At 50.5% G+C, this 22,416-nt stretch overlaps 2 pseudogenes; one reads left to right on the top strand and one right to left on the bottom strand.

Moving 5' to 3' along the window:
* Positions 1 to 8,466, top strand: part of LOC131093378 (zinc finger protein 208-like) — a 496,041-nt pseudogene extending 487,575 nt beyond the window's left edge.
* Positions 1 to 22,416, bottom strand: part of LOC131093377 (uncharacterized) — a 1,138,058-nt pseudogene that overhangs the window by 305,074 nt on the left and 810,568 nt on the right.

The raw sequence follows: 22,416 nt of genomic DNA, 5'->3' as shown, positions 1-22,416 counted from the left end.
ATTGATGCCATTGAAATGAGAAATGGGTTCTGTGGCTCCTGATATGAATTGGTTCGGGTTCCCAGGGGCTGATCTATGGTGTTGTAGGATTTGTTCTGCTGGCCGTTCACCTTTTCCCCATTTTGGGCGCTCTTTTCAGCCAAGACTTCATCAATTTACCACTTTTATCTGATTGAATCATGAAATACTAGATTCCCAACTGATTTCCCTGAACTTGTGGCAGCAAGAATTTCTTGGTGCTCTAATCCACCCTATATAACACAGACAGTGCCAGCACATGTTGGAGTGGGCAGAGGGATGATTCCCCCCATTTATTTATAGTGAAGTTTTCACAACATTCTCCATGTGCTGTTTCCCTTTGCAGCTTCATCAGTTTCTGTTGCAGGGTCAGATATCCTTCCCCTGGGCTCTGCCTTGAGCTGTGCAAATTCCATCAGTGCCAGCAGGCAGAGCTTGGGGTGAGGGCAGAGGGAATCAGCCCGATTCCTGCCCCAGGCAAGAGACCCAGGTGAATTGTCCACACTTTGCCCAGCAGTGTTCATTTGCATTTCTAAAGCTCCTCTGGAGGCTGCCTGGAATGAAGCTTCTCTTCCAGGGCAGCCATCTGGTGAGTCACATGTGGCCCCCCAAGAATCTGCTGTGTTTTAAAAAAAAAGTATTAACTATTTACAAGTTCAAACTATTACGGTTAAAACTCTTCAGTTCTACAAATGCCCCATAAAGGAGAACTTGGAAAAACCCAGACCAAAAATTGATTCTCGCACTTCTGTCCCAAACCCACCTGACAATATAATGTGGGAATTATTATAAAAAATTATTATCATGTTGTTATCTTATCACTGAAACTGCAGGGAAAACAAAAGCTCTCCAAGAATCTCTTTAGTGTTAGAGAGTCAAGGCATTCCTTGGTTCTGGCCAGGATGTGCAACAGAAATAATTTCTTTCACAAATAGCCCGGCTGTGCAGAGAAAATCATTCCATGCCATGTGAGTTTTACTAGATTTTCGTAAACTTTATGTAGTCTGAAGCAGTCTAAATCCACTGCTTTAATGTTCCTTGTTTCCAAGTTGTGTAAGTTTTTAGTATTTGGTTTCCTGTTGGACCCGGATTTCTTCCCCTCTGATGTGAATTCGGTCTCCACACTCCTGGATTTCCTTCTCAGCCTTTTCCAGCCCAGGTGTCTCCAGCTCTGCCGGGGGCAGTGTCTGGGGTAGCTGTTGGTTGCTGTTTGCTGCTGGGCAATGTTGATGTTTTGTTGCTGGTCGTTATCTCTGTGTGTGTCTTTTGGGCTGTTCCCAGTGTGTTCAGATGTTAAACTCATCTCTATTGAGTGGTGTAACATCCCTTAAATAAAACCTTTAAAATTCCTTTCCCATAGGCAAACCTTTGAGTAGAGAAACTTTTCTGAGCAGAGAAATAAGATTTGAAAGAACCGAAAACGGTACATTTTGCAGCAGTGCAATGGCAGGCAGCCCAGAGTGTGGGTGTCAGTGAGCTCCAGAGTGGAATTGTGCCGTGGTGTTCCCCAGCAGCTGTGGCAGTGCAGGCCCAGCCAGCGCTGAAGCTGCAGCAGTGGCAGCAAGGCTTGGCCCCAGTGGCTGGAGGTGGCAGAGGAGGGTGGCCAGGATTGCAGAGGATTCCAGGCGAGGATCTGTGGGCAGGCGCAGGGGCTTGGCCCGCTGTGGAGCCCTGGCTGCTGCTGCGTTGCCTTCAGGGCAGGCTCAGGGGCGGCCTCCCATCCTCCTGCTGTGGGCGGGAAGTGCAAATCTCCGGGGCTTCAGAGCCCTGGAGGCCAGGCTGAGGGGTCCCCCTGTGTTGAGCTGTGCTGGCGGCTGTTTCTGGCCTCGGGGACACTTGGCATGGGCCCCTTGGCCACCAGTGGTGCTGCTTTGCACTCCTTAGGCAGGAGCCGATGTCCTGGCTGGGTGTTGGCAGCAGCAAAGTGCCAGGGCAGGCTGTGTGCCAGCCCAGCTTCCTGTGGGAGAATGTGCCTTGATATCTGCTCCAGTGGTTGCTGAAGCAGTGAGAATTGCTTTTGCCCCCCTGTTAGGTGCCATGGTGTCAGCAGAAGATATTGAAGCCTTCCTGCTCAGGGCATTTCAGTGCCAGGCTCTCACAAGCACCGACAGCTCCGTGGGTTGAGCTGAGCATGGGGTGGTGACCTGCGCTGTGTCTGATTCCCCTTCCTTAATAACAGACTGTCTTGTAGCTCCTTTCCCTTCTGCTGCCCTTGCAGAGCCATCCACAAACACATTTTCTCCCTCAGGCCAGGGAATGTCCCATCATCACTCTGTTCCAGCCTGGGTCTGGAGCTCTGTCCCTTGAGTGCAGTTCTGGGTTCCTTGCCAGCCCCTCTCCAGGCTGTTCAGACAGGAGGCTGGGTTTAACCCTTGCCCTGTCCTCAGTTCTAAATCCTCCTGTGCCATTGAACAAGTTTCATACTGTAATAACCGAGCCCTGCTCATCTGTTTAGAGGCTTTTTAGGTTGTCAAACCTTTACCTTGATGCCAGACTTGAACTATAGGAGATCTTCCTGTTGTCATCACTTTTCAGGTGAGGCCACTCTCTGGCCACTGGGTTAAACATTTTAGCACAAGAATTCCTTTGACTAGACCCTGTTTAAAATCCACCTATAATTCAGATTCTTTTTCCTTTTTGCAAGGCCCAGGAAAACTGCCTCAGTTAAGCTTCATTTTAACACTTGAAAATTCTGTGTTTCCTCCTGCTGTCCATCTATCCAGTTTGTTGACTGGCTGGATAGGAGTGTTGTAGGGAGACATCCTTGGCTCCAAAAGCCCTGCCTTTAACAGGGACTCAATACCAGGCTGTGAGCCCTTTCTTCTCTCTCTTGGAACAAGGTATTGCTTGTCCTAGTTGCTGTAAAGTAATTTATAGTGGCTCCATATCTAATTTTCCCTCTTTCCCTGTCTCTGCCCGCACTTCTGCGTTCACTTCAGCATGGGCCTTTTCAATCTTGTCACACAAAGGTAGAACAGAACTGGCCTCTGCAACCCCTTTTACAGTAATAAAATCCTGCTCTCAAATTCCTTCCTAGGTAATTACAATCACAGGAGGAAGAAAAAGAAATTGATTTTATTCAAACCTATGCCCCACAACTTCTAATAGTAGTTGAACAAGTCATACCTGCTCATCTTTCCCACTCATTCCCTTAAAAATCAAATATTCCTTTACTCTTTCCACCCTTCGGTCTAAGATTCAGAGTGGATTGAGAGGCCCCTGTGTCCATCAGGAAATGCCTCCTCTCAATGCAGACCCACCCTGAATGTTCTCAAGGGCTGCAGTATGGAGGGTCCCTGGTGTGATGGGAGCTGTGACAGCCCTGCCAATCCATGTCCATCAAGGGGTGGACTTGCTGGTCCTGAGGGTGCTGCTGTCTGTGCTTGCAGTGTCCTTGTGCCCTGCAGCTGGAGCCCTGGTTCCTTGCCAGGGGCTGTTTGGGTGGGCTCTCCCCTGCCGAGGAGGGCAATGCCTCTGCCAGGTGCTTGTGGCAGAGCCGTGCCCTGGGTGCTGGGGCCCCCTTGGGCCCTGGGGTTGATCCCTCAGGGGCTGTAGGAACTGTGCCCTGGCCTTTGCCTTCAGCTTGGCCTTTTGCTGCTCCCTTCTTGCACTCACCTGCTGTGCCTTTGTGCCCAAGTGCTGCAGGGCCTTCTTGTGCCCCTCCTGCAGCACCCCTCAGTGCCTGTGGGTGCTTGTCTTGCTTTACAAGAGAGGTGTTTGCTCGGGAAGGCAGAAAAAGCCTCTCTTGGAATGGCGAATGCAAACCCCCTCCCTCTTAATTTTTAGAATGGTGAATTTAAGGGGCTCTCAGGCAAAGATATGGGAATAGGAATACCAGTTCTTTACTAGTGTGTATAATAAAGCAAACAAACACCAACAGCTGCGGCACTGACAGCAAACAGAGCCCAGACCCAGTCCCGGCCTTTGGGCTGCGGCGCTTTGCCCTTGGGTGCAGTTCCGGGCACGGCCGGCAGGGGCGCTGGTGGCTCCCGCGGGGCGGAGCAGCGCATCCCTCCCATGGGAACCTCTCTGAACGGAAATAGAGCAATCCCTTCATCTAACTCTTTCACTTTTTTACCTTCTCTAGCCTTTCTCCCGTGTTTTGGGAAAGAATTTGGAGAGGGCTGCCTTTTAACTGAGCTCCTAGTGTTTCAAAATGTTGCTTCCTGTAGAGAGAGAGAGTTTCCCTGAACAGCCGGAGCTGTGGTTACCAAGGGGCCGTAACTCAGAGCAGGACGGGGTCAGGGGAGGATATCCCGCCGAGGCTCGGTGGGAGTGTAGGCAGGGTCTGTTGCCGGAATCGGCAGAGGGGGATCTTCCCGTGGAGCCCGAGGCGGAGCGTGGGTAGCCCCCACATGGCTGATGGCGGCTGATCCGGCAGCTGCCGGCAGAGCAAAGGCAGGTGGGAGAGCCCGGCAGCAGCGGCGGTGCCCAGCGCAGGTGGCACGGGCAGGGCAGCCGGGGATGGGATGGCTGGGACCCCCCCTGGGTGCAGTGGGCGCGGTGACCTCGGAGCAGGCGGCAGGACAGAGCAACTCCCATCTTCCCCAGCATGGCCGGCAGAGCGGCCGCGGGCCAGGCAGTGGGAGCAGGGCACACAAATTGAGCGACAGCGCCGGGGCAGGTGGAGCTGCCCTGGGCAGTGAGGCCGCACCTGGGATGGAAACCGGGGCAGGTGGAGCTGAGGCGGGCAGCGAGCTGGGACCCGGGACAGGCGCCTGGGCCCCGAACGGAGGCGCCAAGACCTGCAGAGGATCCCACTCTCTGATTTTTCCTCTTGTTCCCTTCCCTTTCATTTCCCTTTGTCTCTTCATATTTTGTCTTGGGTGTTTCTGATACTTCAAAGATTTTTATTCTCTTGAAATCTCCTGTCTAACATATGGCATATTCTCTTCTAGATTAAATGGGGCTTTTTTACAAATAAACCCAGAACCTAACAAATCTATACTTCTGCATGGATACTTTGAAATGGTCAACCAGCTAACTCATGACCTCCAAATGTTGATTTTCTCTTCACCTTTTTATTTCTCCTTTGGCAAATTGAACATCTCTCAGTTACTGGATTTGCTACTCCAAAAATCCCAGTGCGCCCATAGTTCCTTAAAAAATGATCACACAATGCTTGACTACCCAGTGGGTTTTCTGATTCAAGTTTTCTAATATTTTCCCAGTAAGCACATTTTATAATGAAATTGTCTTCCATCAAGAAGTTTCCATTTCCCTAATTTATCTTGTTCACTTCCTGTCGTGTTTAAATCTTTTTTCTCGGCTTCCCTAAACTTTGGAATTTCCAGTTTTTCCTCGTTGGGAGTTAATATTAACTTAAGTCTTTCTACTGCATCCTTAGCTTTGTGCTCTGCCCCCATTTTGCCCAGTTTGCCTCTCCTTTGGCCTGGGCCAGGTTCCCCCCGCCCGCAGTGGCTGGAGCAGCCGAGAGCCCCGCGCTGCCCATTCCGACCTGTCCCGGCTCCATCCCCGCTCCTGCCGCGGCTGCGAGGGCTGTGGGAACGGGGCACCGAGGGTGTGGCTGCTGCTGGGGGAGGAGGAGGAGGCAGGGAAGGGCAATGATAAAGGGAAGGAGGAAGTGGAGATAAGACAGAGGAGGAGGAGGGGGAACGGAAGAGAAGGAGTGGGAGGAAGAGGAAGAGGAGGGACGAAGATGGATCAAGGCTGAGGTGAGGGAACCACGTCGTCGATCCCTGCCTGAATTCGCAGCCCCCACCTGTGGGATCATCGTCCCCCCATCGCACTGGTGAACGGGGAGAGGGTGCTCGGCCCAGATATCCCGGGGGTCCCTGGGTTGGGGTTTTTGGGGGGATGTTTGGAGAATGAAGCAGTCCAAGGCTGAGCGGAAAAGGCCCCTTGGGGGGACATCGGGGGGTGGTGGTGGCGGCTGCCGGCAGAGGCAGCCTGGAGGAGCAGAGCCCTGTGTCCCCCAGGAGCCCAAATGGGGCAGCCCAGAGAGGGGGGAGCGCCGCCATTGGCGGGAGCCTCAAGAGCCTGGAGAGGGGCAGGGGGGACTCCTTGGAGCCGCTGCAGCCCAGAGCAGAGAATGAGGGGAGAAGGGAGCCTGGGAGCCCAAACAGCCCCGGCATCCCGAAATGGGGAGAGCGAAGCGGGGGGAGCTTTTGGGATTGCTGGGACTGCCAGCAGCCTGGGTAGGGCAGGCACCGAGGAGAATGGGGACCCCCAATCCAAGCGTGACCCCCAGCAGCTGGGATGGGTGGAACTCCCTGAACACCAGAGGGGAGGGACCAGAGACGGGCAACTCCTGGGAGGCTTTTTCAGGGCTGAGTCTTGGTGTTTCTGAGGTTTTTCTGGAGCCCAGGTGGCCGGTGACTTGTAGACATGGACTTGGGCAAAAGGGACTTTCAAACTCAATGTGTGTTGGGGGATGTGAAACAGGAAAGCCTTATAAATATGATTGTCTTGCAAAAGATTATGGGAATATAGAAAGTATAAGGAAGATTGAAATGAAAGCAAGCTCTGAGATACCTTAGTTAGTGACAACTGGAAAGCAATGGTGTGGCCCAACTGAAGATAATCCCCTTTTGATGAAACAATTCCCTCTGCTTGCAGAGAGATCCAGACCCTATTAGCTCAGCAGAAGGGGCCCAAAGAGGAGTTTTTAGGGTGTAAAATGTAACACAGTATGGTGATGTAATGATTCTTACAAGCTGTTTGTAAATGCTCTGGGATTTGTATTTTGTACTAGATTGGTTAGTGAGAAATAGAATATTCCACGCAGAAGAAAATTTATTGTGTTGTAATGAGAATGTTACTGTGTTATGCTCTTGCCTGTCTTACTCTCTTACCCTCTCACTCTCTCTACCCCTCTCTTCTCTCGGGCCTGCTCCGAGCTGTGCCTGGCAGCTCCAAGCAGGGCCCTGCACCCAGGCCCTTTGCAATAAACCGCAAGTTCCACGACCTGGCTGCAGAGCTCTCTCGTCTCTGTCCGTCCCGACCATCCTACCCCCCAGTGCTCCTACAAACGCGCTCATCCCTTGTTTTCCCCAAACCAGGATTTCCCATTGCCTGCAAGGGAGGCTGCGAGGAAGAGGAAGATGCCCCGGGACACTGAGGCAGGTGAGGAGGAAGTCAGTGCCCCTTTCCCCTCTGTGCTGCTCCATCACCCAGCCCAGCACGGCCCCGGCTGCAGCTCAGCCCTGGGGGATCTCCTTGCCCTTGCCTGTGGCACGGAGGCAAATCCCATCCTGTCCTTGTCCTTCCTCCCCCAGAGCAGGAGCTGAGCATGGAGAGCAGGGAGGACAAATGCCCGCGGCAGAACCTGGTGGAAGAGGCCACTTTGAGCGGCTCCACAGCGCAGGAAGCCAACGGGGAGGAAAAGCCCCGGAGATGCCGCACGAGGAGGGGCTGCAAACGCAGCTGGCGGGGATCTGAGGGGGAAAGAGCCAGCCTGGGCCGGGAAGGTGGCCGGAGACGGAGCCAGAGCTGGGAGCTGGTGCTCCATGAGCAGCTCCATGATGGGGAGAAGCCCCACACGTGCGTGGAGTGTGGGAAGAGCTTCAGGTGGAACTCCGAACTGATCAGGCACCAGAGGATCCACACTGGGGAGAAGCTCTATGAGTGTGGGGAGTGTGGGAAGAGCTTCAGCGTGAGCGGCAATCTGATCACGCACCAGAGGATCCACACTGGGGAGAAGCCCTATGAGTGTGGGGAGTGTGGGAAGAGCTTCAGCCGGAGCTCCAACCTGAACCAGCACCAGAGGATCCACACTGGGGAGAGGCCCCATGAATGTGGGGAGTGTGGAAAGAGCTTCAGCCAGAGCTCCCACCTGATCAGGCACCAGAGGACCCACACTGGGGAGAGGCCCTACGAGTGTTCCAAGTGTGGGAAGAGGTTTCAGACCAGCTTCGTTCTCCTCCAGCACTATCGCATTCACAGAGAGGAGAGGCCCTTCCAATGCCCCGACTGCGGGAAGGGATTCAAGTACAACTCCCACCTCATCACCCACCGGCGCGTCCACACTGGGGAGAGGCCCTACGAGTGTGATAAATGCAGGAAGAGGTTTGTGACCAGCTCCCATCTCCTGATGCACTATCGGATTCACACAGAGGAGAGGCCCTTCCGCTGTCCCGACTGCGGGAAGGGATTCAAGCGCAACTCCACCCTCGTCACCCACCGGCGCATCCACACTGGGGAGAGGCCCTACGAGTGTCCCCAGTGTGGGAAGAGCTTCTCCAGCAGCTCTCACTTGACCAAACACCAACGGAGGCACCACTAAGGGAAGCCCTGCGAGTGCCCCGAGTGTGGGCAGAGCTTCGTGCGCTGCTCCAGCTCCATCCCCCACTGGAGGAGGCACTTTGGGCACAGCCCATGTTATTGAAGTGAAGGGGAGAACGACCATCCTGGTAATGCATCGAACTCTGATTTATTGATCAATCAGTCACTTTATATGACAGTGTTAATTAACTTCATGAATATTGCAAAATCTGAGCTCACGATAGGTTAACAGAGAAAACTCTAACCACTCCTTTTGTTTTACAATACCTACAATTGTGTATTAAAAACAGAACCAACGTTCCCACTGTGATATGAGAGTTTCCCCAAACTTCCATATCTGTTCCCAGGGAGCCAGCTTTTCCCAGACAGAATGCTTTGCTTGTTATGGGAAGACTGTCTGAGAACCTTATTATTTATAAAATTAAGCCTGGGAACTGCTTTAGGAACTGCTTTACTTCTACCTTTTACTTTTCTCTCAATTGTATGTCTTCATGGCCTTTTTCTTTAAGCCATTCTCCAACAGCATGTGAGCCACATTCCCTGTGATCCATGTTGAGAACACACTTGGCTGCTTCTACTTTTATTTTCACCTTAATTTTTTCTGTTCTCCATCTCTTTGCACTGCAAAAGCCAAGAGGAATAGATCTGTCACCTCCAAACCACTCAAATCCCAGTTAAAACAGCTCAATCTTACCCCAAAAAGAGCTGAAACCTACCTCAAAAAACTCAATCCCATGCCAAACTCACTCGATTCCGCAGCCATCAGGCTGAGATGAGGTTGGGAAGTGATTTAGAGTTGTCGGATCTCAATTAGAGTGGTGGGATGGAGATTGTGTGGGTTTGGGTGTGTGGGATGTATTTGACAGCAAATAAAACTCTGAGACTTACTGATTTCTCTCCCGTTCATGTTCAGTCTGTTGCAGTTCTGTTTGCAGAGTGCCGCCTTCTCAGCTCCTTGTCTTGGTGTCCCCTTTTCTCTCCTGCCTCTCTTTGCCTGCTCTGTTTCTCTCTCAGTGTCTCCCTGGACCCACGGACCACCAGAGACCCTGCCCTGATTTAATTGACCCAGGCACCACCAGAGACCCTCCCTATATTTAATCCTCAGGATCACCCAATACTCTCCCCTGATTTATTGCCCCAGTGCCCACCAAAGACCCTCCCCTGATTTAATTGACCCCTGCCACCAAAGACCCTCCCCTGATTTAGTTGACCTTTCCCTGTTTTAATTCCCCTTTCCCTGATTTAATTGACCCCTTCCCTGATTTAGATGACTCTTCTGTCCCCACAGACCCTCCCCTGATTATTTATTATTTTATTTCCCAATTATTATTTTAATTCCGAGTCCCAGGAGCTGAAGTCCTGAAGGCTGGCAGGGAAATGTCTCTGTAAGATTTTGCTCCATTTCCATTCAAGGGCGGGAACATCTTTTCCTGGCTGGAAGCTGGAATTGCAGACTTTTGGAATGTGTGCAGGGCAGTACGGACTGGGATCAAACATGGACTGGGATCAAATAGGGACTAGGATCAAACAGGGACTTGGATCAAATAGGGACTGGGATCAATAGGGACTGGGATCAAATATGGACGGGGATGAAATACGGACTGGGATCAACTATTCACTTGGATCAAATATGGACTGGGGTCAAATATGGACTGGGATCAATTATTGATTGGAATCCTACAGTGTAGGATAAACTGGACTGAGCTTATATAGACTGGGATCAAATACGGGCTGGGATCAAATATTAATTGGGATAAAAAATGGACTGGGTTCAAATCAGGACTGGGATCAACTTTGGACTGGGATCAAATATGGACTTGATCAAATATGACAGATCTTATGGACTGGGATCAAATGTGGACTAGGATAAGCTACGGACATGGATCAAATATGGATTGGGATCAAATGGACTGGGTTCCTACAGACTGGGATAAACTGGACTGAGATTATATAGATGTCGTGGTTTGAGAGGAAGTTAGTTTTCTGGGATATGAAGTGCTCAGGCCAGTAGGTGCTCACATTTGAATACTGGCACCTGGTTTGGCCACTGGGGACATTGGATACGCCTCTGAGAACTCAGGGGTTAAAAAGCAGAGCACTCCCGGGGGAAGCTCTCTTGGGTTCCAGCGAGGGACGCAAGTCGGACCTCCCCTGCCCAGCTCCTGGCTCGTTTGGGGCTGGGTGAGGTAGGCCTGGCCCGAGGATGGAAGGGTGGAAGAGCCCCGAGAGGCATCGGGCAGCCACACCTCCCCCCCAGGAGACAGAGAGAGACAGAGCGCCTGTGCCACCGTGAAATTTGATATCCTGTGCTGGCAGCACAGCCCGGCTGGCAGAGAAGGGTCCGGCAGCTGTGGGAGCTTTGGATGGGCAGAGCCCGAGAGCCCGAGCTTTTAACCCTTTTTTGGACAAGGAAAACTTTGCAGAACATTAACCTTTCCTAGAAGAGAGATAAGAGATGAAATGGAAGAAGGAAATGTGCAAGTGTGAAGGTCTGGGCAAGTGAAAGATGTCGGGAGAGTAGAGAAGAATCTTAGGTGGGAAGAGATGATGGAGTGGCCTTAGGTGGACTTTTCCTGTATGGCCATGGACAGAACCATGTTTCCTGTGACACAGAGACTGCATCCAGAGGAAGGCAATGGCTCAGAGCCAAGAGGGTTCAGTGTTGGTACCCCGGGGCCCCAGGGGGTGAAATTTGGGGGGGGGATAGGTGTCCCAAAGGTGGGACTGTGCCCTTTTTGGAACGGGACAAAGCATCCTTAAAAGGACAACCCTAGAAGTAGCTCTGGTCCATGTGCAGTGGTGAGAGCACTGGGCATGGAAGGAAGATGTCACAACGGCAGATGTTCTCCGGGCGGTGCCACAAGTGACGTGGAAACACACGAGGTTTCAGCAGTGTTTCCTGGGGAAGCCTATGGCACAAGAAGGATTCCTCTCCCCTTGATGAACTGAGAATTGGTTACCTAAAGGGTGGTGATGGACCGAGAGTTGGTGATTTGGGGAATAGATGTATCAGAAATTTGGTGGTGGGGGGGGAGGAAATGTTTTTGTTTTGGAAAGTTTTCATTTTCCCTGTGTGTTTCCTGTTACTTAGAGTTGTAGTTCAGTTAATAAAGGTTTCTTTTCTTTATTTCTAAGTGGGGGCCTGCTTTGCTTATTCCTGGTCACATCTCACAGCAGACACCAGGAGGATATATTTTATGGGGATACTGGCATTGTGCCAGCATCAAACCATGACACCTACGCTGCCAGTTGGCCTTTTTGCACCTCTCCAGCCATCCCCACAGAGCATTGGCTACCATCCATGAATCAGTGTAGAGGCAGAGCTTTGGCCATTTCTCTCCCTTAGAAATGTCCAGGGCCAGCTGAACGGCTTTGAGTTCTGTAAGTTGACTTGATCCACCTTCTCCTTCAGCAGCCTCTGCCACCTGTCGTGTGGGGCTCCGTACGGCTGCTTTCCACTTCTGGTCCATCCCTGTGGTGTGACAGGAACTGTCAGTGAAAAGAGCGTAGCGCGTTTCCTCTGGGGGCAGTTGGTTATAGGGAGGAGCCTCTCCAGCCCGTGTCACTGGTTCTTGTTGCTCTTCATCAGTAAGACCAATGCTCTCACCTTCTGGCCAGTTTGTAATTATCTCCAAAATCCCAGGGCGATTCAGGTTTCCAGTACGGGCACACTGTGGGATAAGAGCAATCCGTTTACTCCATGTAGCGTCAGTGGTGTGGTGGGGGGTGGGAACCTTTCCTTTGAACATCCATCCCAGCACCGGTAGTCGGGGTGCCAGGAGGAGTTGTGCTTCCGTGCCAATCACCTCTGAGGCAGCCTGGACTCCTTCATAGGCAGCCAAGATTTCCTTCTCTGTGGGAGTGTAGTTGGCTTCTCACCCTCTGTAGCTTCGACTCCAAAATCCCAGTGGTTGGCCTCGAGTCTCCCCAGGCACCTTCTGCCAAAGGCTCCAGGACAAGCCATGGTTTCCGGCTGCAGAGTAGAGCACGTTCTTCACCTCTGGTCCTGTCCTGACTGGGCCAAGGGCAACTGCATGAACAATCTCCTGCTTGATCTGGGCAAAGGCTTGTTGCTGCTCAGGGCCCCAGTGGAACTCGTTCTTCTTGCAGGTGACCAGATAAAGAGGGCTCACGATCTGACTGTACTCAGGAATGTGCATTCTCCAAAAGCCTATGGCACCTAGGAAAGCTTGTGTTTCTTTCATATTGGTGGGTGGAGACATTGCTGTGATCTTGTTGATTACGTCTGTAGGAATCTGATGCCGTCCATTAATAAGGCCTCCGATCAGCCTTATCATGAAGCAGAGCCTTGGTGCTCAGGATCTCAGTCCCTGAGGCTGGACCAGGTCCCGAAGCCAGCTCAGGCCAATGCCGGGGGGCTACCTTTCTAGCAAGCCTAGTGATATTCAGCTCTATAGTGATTAGCAGCTCTTAGGACCTCAGCTCTTTGCTTGCTGGGTAGTGGAGCCCCGGGCTTGAGGCAGCAGCAGACGGAGAGAGGAGAAGGAGAAGGCAAAAGCTGTTCCACAGAGAAGGCTTTTTTTGGGGGTCTGCGAAGGGTCTCAGCTCTTCTTCTTCTGAGCTAGTAGGGTACAGCATGCTACTTTTATAGGCTTGGCAAGTATCCAAACTTGACCAATGGCAAGGGATTAGGGGGACCAGAAAATGACCGATAGGTAAAGGCTACCATGGCATTGCCTTACATGGTTTTAGAGACAGTTTATAGGGCAGATGTCCATGAGTCAGGAAGCTTCCTTGCTGCTGTGTCAGCATTCCTTTTGCTAGATTCTCCATGGTGCTTTTGCTAAATGTATGGGGTTTACTACAGTCCATCTTGCCACTTCCCTCCCAGGAACTGAATCTCATCAGCTGGTCCCTTTACCTTGACTTTTTAATGGCAAAACCAGCTTCCAGGAGGATTTGGATGATTTCCTTCCCTTTCTCAACACTTCTGCAGCTGTGTTCCCCTCACACAATGATGTCATCAATATACTGCAGATGTTCTGGAGCCTCACTCCTTTCCAGTGCAGCCTGGATCAGTCCATGGCAGATGGTGGGACTGTGCTTCCACCCCTGGGGCAGTCGGTTCCAGGTGTACTGCACTCCCCTCCATGTGAAAGCAAACTGAGGCCTGCATTCTGCTGCAAGAGGACTGGAGAAAAATGCATTGGCAATGTCTATAGTGGCAAAGCACTTTGCTGCCTTGGACTCCAGCTCATACTGGAGCTCTAATATGTCTGGCACGGCAACGCTCAGTGGTGGAGTCACTTCATCCAATGCACGATAGTCCACAGTCAATCTCCATTCTCCTTCAGATTTTCGCACAGGCCAAATGGGGCTGTGGAAGGGTGAGTGGGTCTTGCTGACCACCCCTTGGCTCTCCAGCTCTTGGATCATCTTTTGGATGGGGATCACAGCATCTCGAGTGGTTCTACACTGTCATCGATGCACTATGGAAGTGGCAATTGACGCCTGTTGCTCTTCTCCCTTCAGAAGTCCTACTGCACATGGGTTTTCTGACAGTCCAGGCAAGCTGTTCAACTGCTTGACACCCTCTGTCTCTACAGCAGCTATTCCAAATGCCAATCTGAGTCCCTTTGGGTCTTTGAAATAGCCACTTTGGAGGAAGTCTATACCTAAAATGCATGGGGCTTCTAGGCCAGTCACAATAGGGTGTTTCTTCCATTCATTTCCAGTCAGGCTCACCTCAGCTTCCACCAAAGTAAAATCCTGTGATCCCCTGTCACACCAGCAATAGAAACAGACCCCGTCCCCACATGGAATCCTTCCGTAAGCCACGAAGGTCCTTCGGGGAAAAGGACTCAATATTTGCATCTGATCTTGCACCTGCTGCTTTGACTCCTGATTTTATGTCAGGAGGCATTGAGGTTCCTTCTCCTTCATCATCATCATCCTCATCATCCACTGGTCGATTGGTCTTGTCTGTGCATTTCCCACTTCTAGTAGTGGCAACAACAGCCATTGGTTGGGGCTTATTTTCTGGTTTAGCTGCTGGCTTAGGCTCACTATCTGGTTTGGCTGCTGGCTTCGAGCCTGGGCTGTTGGCTGCAGCCTGAGTCACCGGGATAGCTGCTGATTTATCTCCCTGCCCCCCTGCCTCTGTCTGCTGCCCGACAGGATCTAGCAGTGAGCGATGAGCACAAGCCAGGGCCCAGCTCACTGCAATGACCTTCCTCTCCTTAGGCTCATCCTGGTACTTCTCTTTCAGATATTTTCCCACCTCAGCTGGGTTCTGAATTTGCTCATGGGGAAAATCCCAGACTATAGGGTCAGAGAATTCCTTCATGATTTGGCCCATATCCTCCCATTTCCCACACCACTTAGGATTTTCCACACCGGGGTCTACTCCTGAGTCAGGGGTCTCATCAGCCCGTCTAGAAATCTCAGCCCTCATCCTAGAGAAGCAGCAGGCTGTATAGACGAAGGTTACCAGATTGAATAGCAGAAAGATGGTTTCTTTAACATTCAGGGGAAACTGAACATCCTTCAATAGTGATGCAACAGATTCATAGGAGAAGAAGGAAAGCAAAGGCTGAAATGCCTGATCCCCTGCTGCTCCTCCTCTAATAAACTGGATGCATAACCATAGCCACGAACCATTCATACCTGGAGCAGACCCCAGCATGTTTATAAACTTTTTACACATCATTACCACCAAGCCCAGCAGGATAGCAATTCTGGTCACTGCCCCTCTGCTATAAAAACTACATATTAGGGACAATACTAGAGCTATTTCTGGGTAAGAAAATAAACCTAGGGACCACAGAGTTATTAAAATCCCAAAAAACCCTCGGGACCAGAAATGCATGCAAACCTTCACCCCAACAGACATTATGAATTCAAAAAGCATGGCTATTGACTGCTTTATACAAACACAGAGTAATGGCAACCAAAATGCACTCAAAACAGGGTTTTTCCACTCTCGCTCGAGCCCCACGTGTTGGGTGCCAAATTTTGTCCCGGTTTAGGGTAAATTTGGTAGAGAATCTCCAAAGGGGGCCCCTCCAGAAAGCAAACCCACACGGCCCCTCCCCCAACTGGTTTGGGAAGGATTCCTCAGAGAGAAGTGGAAAGAACCTGTTTATTTAACAGGCGCAGCACCCCCAGCACACAGAATGAACAATACCGGATGACACCACTCTGATAATGGTGACAAATTCAGAAAGTCTCTCTCGGGGGTGGTCGCTCTGTTCTCAGTCCCTCCTGCGCTGGGGCAGCTGCTGCAGCCCCAGGTGCAAACTCTCGGTGTTCCCAGGTCCCAGTCCGGAGCAGGTTCGAGATGGTCGAAAAAGAGGAGAGGACAAACAGTCCAGGAAGGAATTTGGACTGTTTAGCTAAACTAGTTAATGAGCAGGAGCAAAAGCAAGCAGAAGCGAGAGCAGAGAGAGAGAGAGCGAAGCAAAAAGCAAAAGCAGCAAAATCAAGACCCGCAGTCTCTCTGTGTCCCGCCAGGCTGATAAGAATACCCAAACAAAACTTTCACTCTTCAGAGCCAGTCTTAAAGGAACAGAACATGATATCCAGCATTAACAGAACACATGAATGGGGACACAAACATCATAACATCACCCTAGGACACCTTCAAAATCTGGTGCAGGAACAGTTGGACCAGGGTCATCTGGAGACTTCTACCAGTCCCTGTAACACTCCTGTCTTCTGCATCAAGAAAAATACGGGAAATGGAAGTTGTTACAAGGCCTCCGAAAGGTCAATGCCATGATGGAAAGCATGGGAACATTGCAGGCAGGCATGCCGTCGCCTACCATGTTTCCCACAAATTGGCCAGTCCTCATCGTGGATCTGAAGGATTGTTTTTTGCAATTTCTTTGCATCCTAATGACAGACCAAAATTTCCCTTCTTGGTGCCAGCAATTAACAATGCTGAGCCCACACAGTGATATCAATGGAAAGTCTTGCGCCAAGGAATGCAAAATTCTCCGGCCATATGCCAATGGTATGTGGCCTGTGTCTTGTCTGGAGTTCACAAGCAGTTTTCTGATGCACGTCTGTATCATTATATGGACGACATTTTAGTGGCTGCATCCAGGACGAGCTGCTGAGGATTAAGCCTCAGTTGCTCAATGCTTTGTATTCTCATGGGCTGCAGGTGGCTCCATAAAAGGTTCAACAACAACCTCCTTGGAAGTATTTGGGGGTCAAAATTCTGGAATAGACAGTCCGACACCAGGAGGTGCAATTTGTACATTTGGTGAAGACACTGAATGATGCCCAGAAATTGGTAGGTGTAATCACTTGGTTACGTCTGTACTTGGGACTGACCAACACACAACTGTCTCCTCTGTATGATTTGTGGAAAGGAGACAGTGGTCCTGCTTATGCATCACAGAAGATGTGGCAGTTCCTGCAGTTGTGGGGTGTGTCACACAGGTTTGGTATCCCTCATGCTCCGACTGGTCAGGCTATTGTAGAAGATGCTTGTGGTACTCTGAAGCGGGTTCTTCAGAAACAAAAATGGGGAATGTAGGGTAAAACCCCACACAGTCAGTTGGCAAAAGCTTTGTACACCATCAATCATCTTACTGTGCCACAGAACTCAAAAAATCTTGTCATTTTGAATCATCACCTTTCGTTGTAGGCTCTGGATGAGACACGTCAGCCTCAAGCGAAGGTTCAGATGTGGAATTTAGTCACCAAACAGTGGGAAGGTCTCTATGACCTTATCACTTCGGGGCGTGGGTATGCTTGTGTATCCACAGATACTGGGGTACGCTGGGTACCTTTGAAGTGTGTTCGTCCTGACCTGCGACTGCAGAGACAGAATCCAGCACACGAGCAAAATGGAAACTGTGACCAAACTGAAAGTCATCAAGTGGATGAATCATTGAGTGATGACTCAGATACAGATGGTGTGAGTGATCACTCCGATGATTCCTTCATGAGTGGACACTGAATATTGTTCATTTTTCCTTTTAACATTGTTCATATTTCTTTTTTTTTTTTTCTAATGGAAAAAGGGTGAGATGTCGCCCTGTTCTTTGAAAGTTCTTCTAAGCCTTCTGATGTTTACGAGTTTCTTACACACTTTCCATGTAAATAATGATTGTTTTGCAGTCCTTTCTGGAGGAGGAGAAAATTGATGGACTGTTGGTTTGACCAGTGTATTTGGAGAGGGGGCAATTTCATCCTCCAATCCATGGATGCTTTTGGAATTTTATAAATATCGAGGTCCAGAAAAAATTGTGCCTTTTTTGCCTTGGACATCTCAGGGTGTGAGTGTCGTTCATTTTGTGTAGTATTGCGACACCCTACCTCTCTAAGCAGCTGGATGCAGTGGCTAAGGGGTGGCCAGGACGCCCCAGAGCTGTTGTGGCAGTGGCAGTGAACATCCAGGAAGCACACAAGTTCACCCTGGGCCCGAAGATGACAGTGCTGGTGTCCCACACAGTGTCTGCCGTGCTGGAAGTAAAGGAGGGACATTGGCTCTCCCCACAGAGATTCCTGAAATACCAATCCATAATGGGGGAACAGGATGATGTAGAAATTGCGGTAACTAACATTGGGAACCCAGCTTCTTTGCTCAGTGCTTGTATGGGAGAAATGTTGTGTGACAGTGGTCACAAGGGTTGCAGGATGAAGAGAGAGGCGAGAATGTTGACCTCATGTTCAGAAGGCTTGATTTATTTTTTTATGATAAATATTACATTATGACTATACTAAAAAGAATAGAAAGAGAGTTCTCAGAAGGCTAGCTAAGCTAAGAATAGAAAAGGAATGAATAACAAAGGAGCTGTGTCCCGGCAGAAAGCAAGAACAGCTCTGCCGTGAGTGGTCAGTAAATCCAAACATCCACCAGAGACCAATCATGGATCCACCTGCACTAGATAACCATTGTTTACATTTGTTGCTGAAACTTCTCAGCTTCAGCAGGAAAAATCCTAACGAAAGGATTTTAATGAAAAGATGTCTGTGACATGTCAGCTTTTTAATTCAGTTTAATTAAAAAGAAAAAGTGTTTGTAATTTTCTCTGCTGTGCAGAGAAAATTATTGTGGTTATCTGTTGCCAATCAAAAGTTCACTCAAGTGCTGGTGTGGAATGAACAGGGAATTTCTTCACCTGTAGAACATACAATTCTATCAAATCACCAAAACAATTTTACAGTATAAGAAAATGCAAAACCAATGCAAAGAAAGTTCAAGCCCAAACAGCTGAGTTTCAGGAAAAAGTCCATGGACTGAAGATGTTCCTCTTTGCCATCTCTGAAAGTCCCTTTTGGTCCTGAAACAGGCTTGCTGCAGAAAAGTCCATCAATAGTTATCAAAAGCCATTGACAGTCATCAAACAATTTCAAACAATTTGAGACAACTTCTGGAATGTCCTGCCACAGCCCTTTATTGAATAACTTTGGGCTGAAGCTAATTTTTGGCCCTTCAATGCTTCAGAGCTGCTGCCAGCTATTTCAAAGCTTTTTTTTTTTTTTTTTTTTCTTTTGGTGATCAAAATGAGCAGCAGCAGCAGAGCAGCCAAAGAAAGTCCCTGGGGAGCCCTGGCCCATGTGGAGGGATCAGGAACCCCAGATCTGGCCCACAGAAAGGCGGGCCAAGACCGATAGGGAGAAGCAAAACCACCAAACCCATCAGGAGGCCGGGAGGTGGCCCTGGCCCAGGGACCCGAGCCCAACAGCCCAGGCCCAACATGGCAGGCGGGCTCTGCCTTCCCACAGCCTGGCCCCACGCTGCCAATGGAATGGTGACCAAACGCTTCTTTTCCCTAAAATCACCAAGGCATGCCAGCAGCAGGGAAATAGAAGAAGCCCCAAGAACCCTCATCTCGTGTCTAGGAATGTTTTTTCTCCACAGCAAACAAGCCATGATCGCTTCCCACTGTGCCCTCTGCAATGCAAATGCAACAGGTGTGTCTCCCATCTGCCTCACGGCACCACCCCCTCTGTGCTGGGGACCAAAGGCAGAACTCTCGGCACCCACCTGCCCCTCGCCGCTGGGGCGCGAGAGGGGCAGCAGAGAGATTCGCACCCCCCAAGGGAAAGCAACTGACCAAACACCTCCCAACCCGCCAAGAATGCTGATTTTGAACGCAGGCAGATGGGCTGCACCCACAGCCAGCTGTCGGGCCATGCCTCCACGGAAAGGGAGGCCGGCGCCCTCTTCCCCTGTCCCAGCTTCCCCCGCAGGGGCATCCCCGGGACAGCCCGAAAAACTTGGGGGAGAAGCCACGCTGGGTGCAGGAGCAGCTGCGGGCTGCTCCGAGGGTCCTGTGGGTTCAGCGCCGTCTTCAGCATCATCCTGAACAGGCACCGGCTCGGTTTGAGGCGGCGGGGCCGGAGAGGGGGCTGGTGGACGCAGCAGGACAGCCGGGGGGGCGGTGCCGAGTCGCTGTTGTCGCTTTGGGTGTCTCCTACCAACAGCGACGCAGCCGCAGGGAGCGGTGTTTCTGAGCTCTCAGGCGCAGGCGGGGAAGCCGGTGAAGCCACGGGCAGGACCACCCGGGGAGGCGGCCGCGGGGCGGGTCCAGGAGGAGGCCCTGCAGGCCTGGCAGGTGGGACCTCGGAGACCAGTGCTGCCCCCATCTCTGAGCGGGGCAGGGACCAGGAGGCCGGCCAGGGTTGTAAGGGGCGGTGCAGCCCACTCCCATCCCCCCGGAGAGAGAGAAGGGGGGGGAAGGGATGGCTGCATCTGACCATGCTCTGAAGATGCAGTAAAAAAACTTTGGCTCCTGGCGAAACTTCCCCCCCCACTGCTGGGATGCAGGGGGGCTGGGAAGCAACAGATCATCCCCCTCCACAGGATCTTCTCCCGCTGGAGTCAGAGGAAATGGGACGAGCCCGTTGCAGTTGGCAATCCAGAGAAAAACAGCTGCTCTCCGGTTCAAAACTGGAAAGAACATCCTAAATGCTGGATAAATCTGGGGGTATCCAAACCCATGGTCCAAAACAAATTGGAAAATGCAGTCCATGCACTCCCATAAGAAAGCATCAAGGGCACAGAGCACATTCATAAAGAACCCAAAAAGCTTTGCCCATCGAAAAAACTCACAGAAATCTGTCTCCAACAGGCAAAGTCCGTCCTCTTCACTCCATTTTTGACAGAGGGCAATAAGCTTCTCCTCTGAAGGGGAGAACCGAACCTCCTCCTCTATGGGGGAAGCCCTCCACATCAGCAGCCACAAACTACGAAGAGCCGCATTTTCAGGAAGGGAAAAGCCAACAGTACCTTTTGAAAGAGTCCAGCATGCTCTGGCCAGCTCCATTGCGCTACTGTGCTTTCCGAACATCTTCCTGGAGGCTTTTCAGAAGGTTCTCTTTGTGGTCAGCCTTGCTGTGAACTCCAAATCAGGATCTTCAGTTCTTCAGCTCCTGGCTAGAATCCACTTCTGTGGTCACTTGTGAAGCAACCATCAATGCCACACATTTGGGGTTTACCCAGTGCAGCAATTGTTCCTCTGGGGGTCTCTCCAAGTAATTTGCTCTTCAGACGAGGGGTCATCAATTGATGGTTTTGTCCTCCTCACTCACTCACTCACTCAGGGTTCACCAATTGTCACAGTGGTCACAAGGGTCTTCAGGGTGTAAAAAGAGACGAGAATGTTGACCTCATGTTCAGAAGGCTTGATTTATTATTTTATGATATATATTACGTTATTACTATACTACAAAGAATAGAAGGAAAAGTTCTCAGAAGGCTAGCTAAGCTAAGAATAGAAAAGAATGAATAACAAAGGTCTGTGCCCTGGCAGAAAGCGAGAGCAGCTCTGCCATGAATGGTCAGTAAATCCAAACATCCACAGGAGACCAATCACGGATGTACCTGTTGCATTCCACAGGAGCAGATAACCATTGTTTACACTTTGTTGCTGAGGCCACAGCTTCTCAGAAGGGAGAAAAATCCTAAAGAAAGGATTTTTATGAAAAGAGGTCTGTGACACCCCACCTATCTCTCTAACCCTCAGATGCCTTGCCTACCTTTTTGCTGTGGATCTTTTCCTCTGAGAGTTCTGTCGTTGTCCTGGTGTGAGGGTTGCTGTCCTGTCCCACCGGGTGGGTTCTGCTCTGGTCTTGCTGTCAGGGTTGCTGTGTTGTGCTGCTGTTGAGGAAAAGGCTGTGCTGTTGTTAGGGGGGCTGCTTAGGCTGAGGTTAGGGCTGGGCTGAGGGCTGGTGCACCAGTACCCTAACTTGCCTCCTAAGCTGTTCCCTGTAGCCCTGATCTCCAGTGCACTGTGCAGCTCTCAAGCCTTCTCCCTTGACCCCTCAAGCCCTCCCTCAACTCCTCAGGCTCTGTCTGTCACCCTCAAGCCCCCCCTGTGCCCCTCAAGGCCCCTCTCAGCTGCCCCTCAGCTCCTGTGTGTAACCCTTAATCCTCTCTTTGCCCCTCAGCCCCCAGCTTCTCAGTGTCACCCTCCAGCTGCCCCTGCCACCCTCAGCATCTCTGTGTGTCACCCACTGTCCCCTCTCCCTGCTCCTCCCTCAGCTCCCAGCCTCTGCCACCCTCCCGCCCCCACAGTACCCCTCAAGCTGCCCCTCAGCCTCTGTCATGCCCTGAAAGGACCGTAAAAAAACCCTCTAAATTCCCTAAAAAAGGCCGTTTTCAAAGTTTTCTAAACATCCCTCAAAAACATGGAAATAGCCTCAGAATACACTAAAAACATCCTGCTTTTAAAAAGCCCTGAAAACACCCCTAAAAATCCCCAAAGAACCTTTTGGGACTACTAAGAGATTTTTTAAAGAGCTCTGAGAATACCCCTAAAATCTTGAAAATGCCCTGATAAGACCCTAAAAAAGCCTGAAAAAATTCCCCCAAAAACCCTAGAAATACCCTAGTCATAAAAAAGTTCTCCATATACCCTCAATACTCCTCAAAAAGCCCTAAAACCTTTTAAGTAGTCCTAAAAAAACCCCCAAAATATCCCAAAACACCCCTAACAATTCCAATTAGTAGTAAGACAGCCCTTAAAACACCCTAAAAAGTTCTTTTAAAAGTCCTGAAAAAGCTCTAAAGGTTCCTAAACATTCCCAGAGAATTCCTAAAAAACTCCTGCAAAAAGCCCCCTAAAATATCCTTTAAAAATCCTGAAAAAAAAACCCTAATAAAACCCCTAAAAGGCTGTTCAACTCCTACCTGTAACTCTGTGGCCTCCAAACCTCTTCTCTACCTTCCAA

The sequence above is a fragment of the Melospiza georgiana genome, chromosome 25, assembly GCF_028018845.1.
Source record: "Melospiza georgiana isolate bMelGeo1 chromosome 25, bMelGeo1.pri, whole genome shotgun sequence".
NCBI lineage: Eukaryota > Metazoa > Chordata > Aves > Passeriformes > Passerellidae > Melospiza > Melospiza georgiana.
Note: the sequence above shows the minus strand (reverse complement) of the source record. Positions and strands in the feature narration are given on the sequence as shown.